The sequence below is a fragment of the Lissotriton vulgaris genome, chromosome 1_1 (assembly GCF_964263255.1).
Source record: "Lissotriton vulgaris chromosome 1_1, aLisVul1.2, whole genome shotgun sequence".
NCBI lineage: Eukaryota > Metazoa > Chordata > Amphibia > Caudata > Salamandridae > Lissotriton > Lissotriton vulgaris.
In genome coordinates, this window is record NC_141685.1 from 400,857,805 (window position 1) to 400,870,526 (window position 12,722).

A 12,722-nucleotide genomic window follows, 5' to 3' on the forward strand; every position below is an offset into this window, starting at 1 on the left:
TCGGGCTGGACTGTTCCCATGAGGCACAGGGTCAGACTGATTTGCATATGGCCATGTCTGAACTGGGGTGGCAGAGTGGGCTAAAGAACGGTGATGGATTAAACCCAGATCTGTTGACTGGGTGTGAGTGTTTGATTAGTTCAGATGCTCCGTCCATCACCACGTCCTTTTGTACCGCTTTGTTCGCCGTAAGTTGGCAGGGTATGCTCAGACGTGAGCCCCTTGCTCACTTTGCCACTGGATTCAAGCAAGCCTGGCTGAAGACGGCTGAAATGCCAGAAATCGGTCCTAGGAAGCTTGTTTCCGGTCCAGGGAAGGCATGGCTTGGCAGTTCGGGCTGGACTGTTCCCATGAGGCACAGGGTCAGACTGATTTGCATTTGGCCATGTCTAAACTGGGGTGGCAGAGTGGGCTTAAGAATGGGGATGGATTAAACCCAGATCTGTTGACTGGGTGTGAGTGTTTGATTGGTTCAGATGCTCTGTCCATCACCACCCCCTTTTGTACGTCTTTACATTTAAGGCAGTGCACTTCCTGGAAGGATTTGTCTGTTTCCGGCCGGAACTGACCTACCTCGTGTTTTAATCCTGCAGTGCGTGCTACGTTTCCAGGGACATCAGAAAATAGCAGTGGATCTTTTGTGGATTCCAGGAGAGTTTGTTGCTCCATTCAGGATTGCATTTTTTCTTTACTTCAGTGCACTGGGAATTCTTTTGAATGATTTTTATGGTACCATCCAGTTTCTAGTTAACCCTTTACCTGGTTGTTTTCTACCTAGTCAAGCGGGTTTTTCTCACTCTACACGGTGTTCTTTTTCCCCGCATTTACCTGAGGATTTGGTGTTATGGGACATTCCAGGAAACTTACACTAGGATAAACCCCACGCTATTTATTACTGTTTTGGAGACATCTGGGCTACCCAATACGCTGTTGGGAGTCACTACAAGTTTTTATGTGTATGTTTAAAGTATTGGGGGGGTCTCTTTTGGTATAGCTATACCTATAGCGTTATTTTCTGTGGGTCTATCCTGTGCTTACTGTCTTTTGTTGTCTTTTCTGTTTACTGCAGCATGTTCCTGTTAGGGACAATTGGTATGTCTGCAGTCCAGAGGGTGGCTGTATGAATGTCCCTACACCTTTCCTTCTATTATCTTTTCTGGTTTTCCCCCTGGTGCGTTGCCCGCTCCTGTGATCTTTGCTTTTTTCACTCGAGGGGCCAACGCATTGGGAAAAGGGTGGATCAGGCTATCTTCGCTCCTGTAGTACCTGTGGTTCAGGTGAGTGGGGCTGGAACAGAAATCCAAGTCCATGAAATTCTATACTACCCGAGCAAAGATGGATGTAGACCCCTTGCAGGGTGGGTTAGGGGCGGGTCCTTCATTACAGGATTTGGCTTTGGCCCTCGCTGCAGGAGGAGGTGAGGGACCTTCGACAGGAAGATCAAGGCTTACACAGAGAATTAAATACCTATCGAGCCAAGGAAACGGGGGGGGCTTCCAAAACACCTTTACAGCCTGCTACTTTCCATTATGACCGTGCCTCTGGTAGTGCAGGAAGTGTGCCTGTTGCAGTTACAGTGAATACACCGGTGCCGGTGCCATTGGCAGATCCTGAGCCCTTCTCTTCTTCGTGCCGAAGAAGGGAGGTGAATTACGCATGTATATTGATTACAGGGCTTTGAATAAATTCACGATAAAAATAAGTATCCCCTACCATTGATTTCTGTATTACTTGATCAACTGCGACATGCCACCATCTTCACAAAACTGGACCTGCGGGGGGCATACAATCTCATTTGTGTCCGTGAAGGGGATGAATGGAAGACTGCCTTCAGAACGAAGTTTGGTCTTTTCGAATACTGCGTTATACCTTTCGGGTTGTGTAACACCCCCGCAACATTCCAGTTTTTTTATTAATTAAGTGTTGAGGGACTTGTTGGATATATGTGTCATCGTATATATCAATGACATATTGGTGTTTTTCAAGAACGTTGGGGATCATGAAATACATGTGTCTCAGGTCTTGCAGCGATTGCGTGAATGTCTGCTATTCGTGAGCTTGAGAAGTGTATTTTTCAGAAATCTCGTGTGGAATTTTTGGGTTTTATCATTGCCGATGAGGGCATACAGATGGATCCCAAAAAGACAGAGGCCATTACATCCTGGCCAAGTCCTACCTGTGTTAGGGATGTTCAGGTGTTATTGGGATTCCCCAATTTGTATTGCCGATTTATCTCCCATTTCTCAGATGTAGTTACACCTATCACGTCATTGCTAAGGAAGGGAGTGGTTTTTCAATGGACACCAGCCGCCCAAACAGATTTTTAGACCTTGGTTGAGCGGTTTGTCACAGCCCCCATTTTACATCACCCTGATCCTGCACCTCCTTTTTTTATGGAGGCAGATGCCTCCCATTATGCTGTAGGGAGGGGGCTATTGTCCCAACGTGACATTGAGACTGAACATATGCACCCTCTTGCTTTCTTTTCTAAGAAATCGTTACTTGCCGAACAGAATTATACTGTGTCAGAGAGGGAATTGTTGGCTTTCAAATTAGCTTTTCAGAAGTGGTGGCACCATTTATGAGGTGCAAGACATCCGATTACGATCTATACTGATCATAAGAATTTGGCGTTTTTCCACTCTGCTCGGGCCTTGACACCATGTTAGATGCGATGGCTAACGTTTTCCAACAAATTTGATTTCATCATTACATATAGACCCGATACCCAGCAGGTGAAGTCTGATGCCTTGTCCCGTATTCATGTGTATCCTTTGTGTAAGGATACCTCAGGGGAGAGGTGTGGCACCGCGGCCAGGGCGACTAACGCTGGAATCTGGGGATCACGGTTCGATCCCCGGTGCCGGCGGCAGATTAGCCCAGCACCATGTGACTCTGGACAATAGATTGCTTAATCTTCCCGACGGCCCCCAGCGCCTGGAGACCCTTATGGGTGATTGTTCGCGCTTTACAAATGTGGATTATTATTATTACCTCTCAGTGAGGGTTCTATGATACCAGCAGAGAAGATTGTGGGGTGTACATCTTTTCAGAAGTTTGAGGATGAGATTAAGGTTTTATTATCTTCTGTTGATTTAACTCCTTGGTTGATGGATGCATCATTACATTTGAGGGATGGATTATTGTTTCATAGCACTCAGTTTTTTATTCTGCCCGAGTTACAAACTAAGGTGACTAACTGAAGTGGTGTCATTCTGGTGGGTCATCCTGGTGTAACTAAAACATGAGCGATGTGTCTTCATTGGTTTTGGTGGGCCACAGTATACCACGATATCCACGTGTTTGTTACCTTGTGTCCAGTGTGTGCTATCAACAAGGCCTTGCATACCCCTCCTGTAGGTTTATTGCAGCCACTACCCATTCCTCCTGCCCCATGGCATACTATCAGTATGGATTTTGTCACAGATGTGACGTTGGATGCAGGGTGTACTGCTATTTTGGTGGTTGTAGATTTGTTTACTAAATCTGCTCGTTTTGTGCCATTACCCAAGGTGCCTACTGCTCAGGAGTTGGCTACAGTGTTTATTGCTCAGGTGTTGCATTTACATGGTATACCTACTGCTATTGTATCGGATAGGGAGGCGCAGTTTGTGTCTCACTTTTGGAGGGAATTGTGTTCCTCGTTGGATATGGAGCTTCGTGTTTCATCGGCTTACCATCCCCAAAGTGATGGTCAAACGGAGCAAACCAACCCAACAATGGAACAGTATTTGCGCTGTCTTCTTACTTCTCTTACTGGCAATTGGGTGAAGGCTTTGCCCATTGCTGAGTCTGCAAAACATAACAGTTTTCATTCAGCATTGGGTGTTACCCCTTTTTCTGTTCCTTGGGTTTTCATCGTAGGGCGGTTCCTATGCAGCCTTCTGGCAGGGTTCCGGCTGTGGATACGCTGAGTCAAGAACGTACTGCCATGTGGCGTGCTGTCCATGAACATTTGGTGGCCGCCAAGGGTAAGATGAAAAACGTTGCTGATAGCCACTGTATTCCTGCTCCTTCTTATGCTCCTGGGGACCAGGTTTGATTGTCTTCTAAGAATCTGCATTTGGATGGGCCACAGAAGCTGCAAGCACTTTATTTGGTTCCCTTCTGGGTTCTTCGGGTGGTGAACCCCATGGCTATGGAATTGGAATTGCCTGATGATTACCGTGTGCATCCTGTGTTCCACACCTCTCTAATTAAACATTATGTCCCTACATCTGTCCCTTTGCCCCTTCCTCCTCCTTTGTTGATTGATGGTGATGTGGAGTATGTGGTGCGTGCCATCCTGGATTCCGGGAGGAGGCGGGGCGTTTGTTCTATTTGGTGGATTTGGAGGGTTATCCCCCTGAGGACCGTACTTGGGAGCCTGCTGGTTTTGTTCATGCTCCCCGGTTGGTCCGTTTGTTTCATTGTCGTCACCCTTCCATGCCCTGGCCTGTGGGGGGTCTTTTGAGGAGGGGGTACTGTTGCGGTCTGAATGTTGTGTGCCTGCAGTGTTGTGTTTCCTTCAGTTTCCATTTCACGGGTGAGAATCACCACAGGTGGGAATCGCGGGCGGGACCTTGGGGCGGGTTCGTGAGGGCAGAATTCTGGTTTACAGAACGGGATGGCGGGTAGGACTTTCTCATTCCATGTGCTGTGAATTGTCAACTTCAGTACAGCTGCGGGTAGGGGTGTGGCATTGGGAGGTATTTAACCACATGGCTGCTGGGCGTTTTCCCCCCCCTGTGCTGGAAAATGCCATTTTAGTGGCACCATGACGAGCTCAGCTCGTCATCAGCACACGACACCTTTGGGTGATGACGAGCTGAGCTCGTCATCAGCATCGAAAGGGTTAAGGACCGTCTGCCCTTCCTTCCTTGCCTGGGTTCTCGTCCGATATTCGGCCCCGGAAGCATTTTGGTTTTGGCGTCCTGGTGTCCTGTTGCTTTGTTGCTTTACTTGCCCTGCTGAACTTCTGACCATCAGGATTCTGCTGGCTTTACATTTAAGTCACTGCACTCCCTGGAAGGATTTGTCTGTTTCCGGCTGGAGCAGACCTACCTCGTGTTATAATCCTGCAGTGCGTGCTACGTTTCCAGGGACATCAGAAAATAGCAGTGGATCTTTTGTGGATTCCAGGAGAGTTTGCTGTTCCATTCAAGATTGTGTTTTTTCTTTACTTCAGTGCACTGGAAACTCTTTTGAATGATTTTTATGGTACCATCCAGTTTCTCTTTAACCCTTTACCTGGTTGCTTTCTACCTAGTCAAGCGAGTTTTTGTCACATGCTAAACGGTGTTCTTTTTTCCCGCATTTACCAGAGGATTTGGTGTTATGGGACTTTCCAGGAAACTTACACTAGGACAAACCCCACGCTATTTATTACTGTTTTGGAGACGTCTGGACTACCCAATACGCTGCTAGAAGGCACTACATGTTTTCTGGGTATGTTTAAAGTATTGGGGGGTGTCTCTTTTGGTATAGCTTTACCTATAGCGGTATTTTCTGTGGTTCTTTCCTGTGCTTACTGTCCTTTGTTGTATTTCCTGTTTACTGCAGCATGTTTCTGTTATTTAGAATTGGTATGTCTGCAGCCCAGAGGGTGGCCGTATGAATGTCCATACACCTTTCCATCTGTTACCTTATCTGGTTTTCCCCCTGGTGCGTTTCCCGCTCGTGTGATCTTTGCTGTTTTCACTCGAGGGGCCAAGGCATTAGGAAAGGGGTGGACCGGGCTATCTTCATTCCTGTAGTACCTGTGGTTCATGTGAGTGGGGCTGGAACACTTTTCACCCAGGCAAGAAGGCAGCAGGCAGCAGGTCAGCACAGCTGGGCAGTATTCCTTCAGAGCAGCAGTCCGGCAGAGTGGAAGTCCTTTTTAACAGCACAGCTGTCCTTCTTCCTGGCAGAGTATTCACAGGTCCAGAAGTGTACTGAAGAGTTGGTATCTGAGGTCCAGTATTTATACCCAGTTGTGCCTTTGAAGTGGGGAGAAACTTCTGGAGGCATGCCGTTGAAGTGCACAGGTGTCCTGCCTTCCTGGCCCTGGCTCCAGACTAACTACAGTGTGTATGTAGCCCTTTGTGTGGAGGCAGGACACAGCCTATTCAGGTGTAAGTTTGGCTGGGTCCAGCTCTTACATTACATCCAGTCACACCTAAGCTCCCCATTGTGTGTGTCTGTCTAGAAGGCATACACAAAGCCCAAATTTCAACTGCACCCAGTCATGTGACCCAGTGACAGGCTGAAGGCACCAAAATACTAAGGCTGAAAAATGCCAACTTTCTAAAAGTGCCATTATTAAATTGTAAGCAAAAATCTGACTTCCCCATTAGTTAGGATTTTTCATTACAATTCCAGAGAAACCAAACATGAGACACCAAACATGAACCGGTCACCTGTTCCCATTTGCAAATTACACGTCTTAAAGGTAATAAAGTAACTCCAATGTTATACTCTAGTAGAGGTAGGCCTTGCAGTGGTGAAAAACACATTTAAGAGTTTTTCACTACTAGGAAATGTAAAACAAAAAAGTACTACTTTTTCAATACAGTGCACCCTGCCCTCCGTACTGTCCAGGGCCTACCCTAGGGGTGACTTACATGTATTAAAAAGAAAGGTTTGGGCCTTGCAAAAGGTTTACTTTGCCAGGTCGAAATGCCAGTTTAAAACTGCGTATACACAGACTGCAATGGCAGGCCTGAGGAATGTTTAACGTGCTACCATAGTGGCGAGCACAATCAGTGCTGCAGGCCCACCAGTAGCATTTAATTTACAGGCCCCAGCACACAGAGTACCAATTTACTAGGAACTTAGAAGTAAATGAATGATGCCAATTGGGTATAAGCCAATCTACCATATTTTAAGAAGAGAGCACAAACACTTTAGCACTGATCAGCAGTGGTAAAGTGCGCAGAGTCCTATGGCTAGCAAAAACAAAACCAACAAAAACAGTACATCTGAATGCAAAAGATTTAGGGGGGGACCACGCGAAGGATGCCAGATCTAACATTAATACTTTGGAAAAGGAAGTGAAAGGATATCAGAATAGAAACACGGTCATCAGCAAAAAACTTCACAGACTTACAAGATACCGTCTAATTTTAAAAGGAAAGACATAATTAACGATTTGTTTGGGACTGTAATGCCAAGTTCTCTTTTACTTTCAAATGCTGTGTTTTCCTTCAGTCTCAGCCAAATTACAGGATACATGTGCTCCTTTTGATAAATGTGGTGTGTGTGTGATGGTGGGGTTGATAGTGATGGTGATATTGTTACAAACACTGGTGGTATAGTTTTATTTCACTGCTAGCACACTAACCAGGAACGTAGCTGTAGCTATCCTACTCCTCTTAATCTGCCATATGGCACATTGCATACAATAAACAACATTAAGTAATAAAGTCCTATTCTTTATAGAATAGAGGATTGATATAGTATAAAATAACAGAAAACCATCTTATCCAGATTTTTTTCAATTCTCTCCCTTCTGATTCCTTCGGATAAACGAATATCTTTTAGCATGGAAAATTAAATTCACTCCTAAGGTTTTGTTTTATGTAAAAAAAAATACCACATGTAGCTAATGAAAAAAAGTTGTTCCTTTTGCAACGTTGAGGGTGAAATGGAATTTGTAACACATGGTTAGACTCCAGTCAGATACTTTTATTCCCAGGACCCTTCACACCCCTATATGGTCCTGTGTATAGTAAGTGATGATATGCATATTAAATTAGTCCCAGAGAACTCTCTGGTAACACTACCTGGTCCTCGTGTCATTTATAGTAGGTTTTGCTCGTTAAACGATCATGGAAAGGATCTGAGGAAAGTCTCCTGTCCTTCTTTGATTGGGTTAACACCTGCGACCCCCATTTAAGATTCACACATCAATATGACCCCAATTCTATTGTCTTCCTGGACGTTACACTTATGAGAACTGGTGATCGTTTAACGAGCAAAACCTACTATAAACCCACCAGTAGAAACAACCTCCTTCACTTCTCTAGTTTTCACCCGCGTCCTCTGCGGGAAAACCTTCCTTTCGGCCAATATCTACGAGTACGTAGAAATTGTAGTAGTCTCATGGATTTTAATACCCAAGCAGAAGATCTAACATCGAAACTAATACAGAGGGGCTACCCTAGGAGAATACTACAAAAGAGCCGAAAGAGAGCGAGAAACAATAACAGGGAAGCTCTGCTGGAAGACAACACCAAAGATAGCGAGTCTGATGTCCCTTTGACCTGTGTGACCACCTACAGTAATATTTCCAATTCTGTAAGTCGTTGCATTGGGAAGCACTGGCAAATTCTGACGAGTAACGGTCGGAATTGGCAGAAGCCATTATTCTCTTACAAAAAAGAAAGGAGTTTGCGAGATGCACTTGTACATACCCGCCCTAGAACTGACCAGCCTAAACAGGAACAGACAGTATTGAATGCCTGGGGCTTACCACCTATCACTGGTCATTTCCCTTGTGGGGGGTGCAGTGTGTGCCACCTGACAGTGACTACAAAAATTCTACATCTAGAGGAGGGTAGGGAATGGCATTTGAGAGGTCATACTAATTGTAATTCGAGTAATGTCATCTACTTGATTACTTGTCCCTGCGGTCTCAGATACGTGGGTATGACCACCAGGAGGATAAAAATGTGAAAAGGGGAACATCGTAGTAACATGAGATGCGGTAGGAACACCACGAAACTGACCTCCCATTTCCTTGAACATGGCCACTGCCCTAATGATGTAAAATGGGTAGTAATAGAACAAATAAATTCGAGCAATGAAGGAACATTGTTCGAAAAGGAACAAAGATAGATAAATCGCTTGTCGACCCAAATACATGGCCTCAACGATGATGTTCCTTGGGGATCGGTCATGCGCAGATAAAGGGGCGCCTTTCAGCATAGTTTTGCTTTCCATAGACATCCGGCGCTTTTGTCCTGTCTCCCTCTGCTTTCTAGATCTTAGAACATGAGATCTGTTCGTTTTTCTTTGATCTTAGAAAATGAGAGATGCCCTTTGTTTAGTTGTGTTCCGTTTTTGGTTTTAAGATTACTAAACTAAATCCACATCACAGTGACCATAAAGTTTTATTGATGGGCTCACCATTAAAGGAGAAATAACCTTTTCTTGTCTCTGTAATGTTTGCTCTATGACCATCTTGGGGCGCCTAAGAGTTTACCGGTGGCCAAAGGGTTTGATTTATTTGATTTATTGGATTTGTGAAGGTATTCTTTCTTCAGTTCTAAACCCGAAAGTCTGTTTCTTCACGCATGTAAATAAACAGGCACCTTTAAGATAGTGACGTCGCGACGCTGGTCATGTGACCGCTAGCGACGCCTTGCACGTCTTCTTCCACTTCCTACTTCTTAAAAAACAAACGGTATCAATGCCGCGTTTGTGGATACGGGCGGCGGATGTGGCTGCTGTAGGTTCCCGAGCGGGGAGCCGTTCAGTAAGAAGTAAGTTCCATGCCTTTAGTTTAACAATGATTCAGAAAAGGGGGTGGTGATGAACAGAGTGTCTGAAGTAAGCAGACCACTCTTACCCAGTCCAAAGATCAGGGCTTGATCCATCACCGTTTTTTAGCTCACTGCACCATCCCAGCTCAGAACTTGGCTATATGCAAATTAGTCTGACCCTGGCCCAGTGCATCATGGGAACAGGGCAGACCAAGCCAATTCTTATACTGGGAAGGAAACAAGCTTCCGGGGACCGGTTTCTGGCATTTCAGCCGTCTTCGGCCCGGCTTGCTTGAATCCTGATGGTGCAATGAGCAAGGGACTCACATCTGAGTATACCCTTCCACGCTTATGGTGGACAAAAATGATTCAGAAAAGGGGGTGGTGATGAACAGAGTGTCTGAATTAAGCAGACCTCTCTTACCCAGTCCAAAGATCAGGGCTTGATCCAACACCGATTTTTAGCTCACTGCACCATCCCAGCTCAGAACTTGGCTATATGCAAATTAGTCTGACCCTGGCCCAGTGCATCATGGGAACAGGGCAGACCAAACTACCAAGCCAATTCTTATACTGGGAAGGAAACAAGCTTCCGGGGACCGGTTTCTGGCATTTCAGCCGTCTTCGGCCCGGCTTGCTTGAATCCTGATGGTGCAATGAGCAAGGGACTCACATCTGAGTATACCCTTCCACGCTTATGGTGGACAAAAATGATTCAGAAAAGGGGGTGGTGATGAACAGAGTGTCTGAATTAAGCAGACCACTCTTACCCTGTCCAAAGATCAGGGCTTGATCCATCACCGTTTTTTAGCTCACTGCACCATCCCAGCTCAGAACTTGGCTATATGCAAAATAGTCTGACCCTGGCCCAGTGCATCATGGGAACAGGGCAGACCAAACTACCAAGCCAATTCTTATACTGGGAAGGAAACAAGCTTCCGGGGACCGGTTTCTGGCATTTCAGCCATCTTCGGCCCGGCTTGCTTGAATCCTGATGGTGCAATGAGCAAGGGACTCACATCTGAGTATACCCTTCCACGCTTATGGTGGACAAAAATGTTTCAGAAAAGGGGGTGGTGATGAACAGAGTGTCTGAATTAAGCAGACCACTCTTACCCAGTCCAAAGATCAGGGCTTGATCCATCACCGTTTTTTAGCTCACTGCACCATCCCAGCTCAGAACTTGGCTATATGCAAAATAGTCTGACCCTGGCCCAGTGCATCATGGGAACAGGGCAGACCAAACTACCAAGCCAATTCTTATACTGGGAAGGAAACAAGCTTCCGGGGACCGGTTTCTGGCATTTCAGCCGTCTTCGGCCCGGCTTGCTTGAATCCTGATGGTGCAATGAGCAAGGGACTCACATCTGAGTATACCCTTCCACGCTTATGGTGGACAAAAATGATTCAGAAAAGGGGGTGGTGATGAACAGAGTGTCTGAATTAAGCAGACCACTCTTACCCAGTCCAAAGATCAGGGCTTGATCCATCACCCTTTTTTAGCTCACTGCACCATCCCAGCTCAGAACTTGGCTATATGCAAATTAGTCTGACCCTGGCCCAGTGCATCATGGGAACAGGGCAGACCAAACTACCAAGCCAATTCTTATACTGGGAAGGAAACAAGCTTCCGAGGACCGGTTTCTGGCATTTCAGCCGTCTTCGGCCCGGCTTGCTTGAATCCTGATGGTGCAATGAGCAAGGGACTCACATCTGAGTATACCCTTCCACGCTTATGGTGGACAAAAATGATTCAGAAAAGGGGGTGGTGATGAACAGAGTGTCTGAATTAAGCAGACCACTCTTACCCAGTCCAAAGATCAGGGCTTGATCCATCACCGTTTTTTAGCTCACTGCACCATCCCAGCTCAGAACTTGGCTATATGCAAATTAGTCTGACCCTGGCCCAGTGCATCATGGGAACAGGGCAGACCAAACTACCAAGCCAATTCTTATACTGGGAAGGAAACAAGCTTCCGGGGACCGGTTTCTGGCATTTCAGCCATCTTCGGCCCGGCTTGCTTGAATCCTGATGGTGCAATGAGCAAGGGACTCACATCTGAGTATACCCTTCCACGCTTATGGTGGACAAAAATGTTTCAGAAAAGGGGGTGGTGATGAACAGAGTGTCTGAATTAAGCAGACCACTCTTACCCAGTCCAAAGATCAGGGCTTGATCCATCACCGTTTTTTAGCTCACTGCACCATCCCAGCTCAGAACTTGGCTATATGCAAAATAGTCTGACCCTGGCCCAGTGCATCATGGGAACAGGGCAGACCAAACTACCAAGCCAATTCTTATACTGGGAAGGAAACAAGCTTCCGGGGACCGGTTTCTGGCATTTCAGCCGTCTTCGGCCCGGCTTGCTTGAATCCTGATGGTGCAATGAGCAAGGGACTCACATCTGAGTATACCCTTCCACGCTTATGGTGGACAAAAATGATTCAGAAAAGGGGGTGGTGATGAACAGAGTGTCTGAATTAAGCAGACCACTCTTACCCAGTCCAAAGATCAGGGCTTGATCCATCACCCTTTTTTAGCTCACTGCACCATCCCAGCTCAGAACTTGGCTATATGCAAATTAGTCTGACCCTGGCCCAGTGCATCATGGGAACAGGGCAGACCAAACTACCAAGCCAATTCTTATACTGGGAAGGAAACAAGCTTCCGGGGACCGGTTTCTGGCATTTCAGCCGTCTTCGGCCCGGCTTGCTTGAATCCTGATGGTGCAATGAGCAAGGGACTCACATCTGAGTATACCCTTCCACGCTTATGGTGGACAAAAATGATTCAGAAAAGGGGGTGGTGATGAACAGAGTGTCTGAATTAAGCAGACCACTCTTACCCAGTCCAAAGATCAGGGCTTGATCCATCACCGTTTTTTAGCTCACTGCACCATCCCAGCTCAGAACTTGGCTATATGCAAATTAGTCTGACCCTGGCCCAGTGCATCATGGGAACAGGGCAGACCAAACTACCAAGCCAATTCTTATACTGGGAAGGAAACAAGCTTCCGGGGACCGGTTTCTGGCATTTCAGCCGTCTTCGGCCCGGCTTGCTTGAATCCTGATGGTGCAATGAGCAAGGGACTCACATCTGAGTATGCCCTTCCACGCTTATGGTGGACAAAAATGATTCAGAAAAGGGGGTGGTGATGAACAGAGTGTCTGAATTAAGCAGACCACTCTTACCCAGTCCAAAGATCAGGGCTTGATCCATCACCGTTTTATAGCTCACTGCAACATCCCAGTTCAGAACTTGGCTATATGCAAATT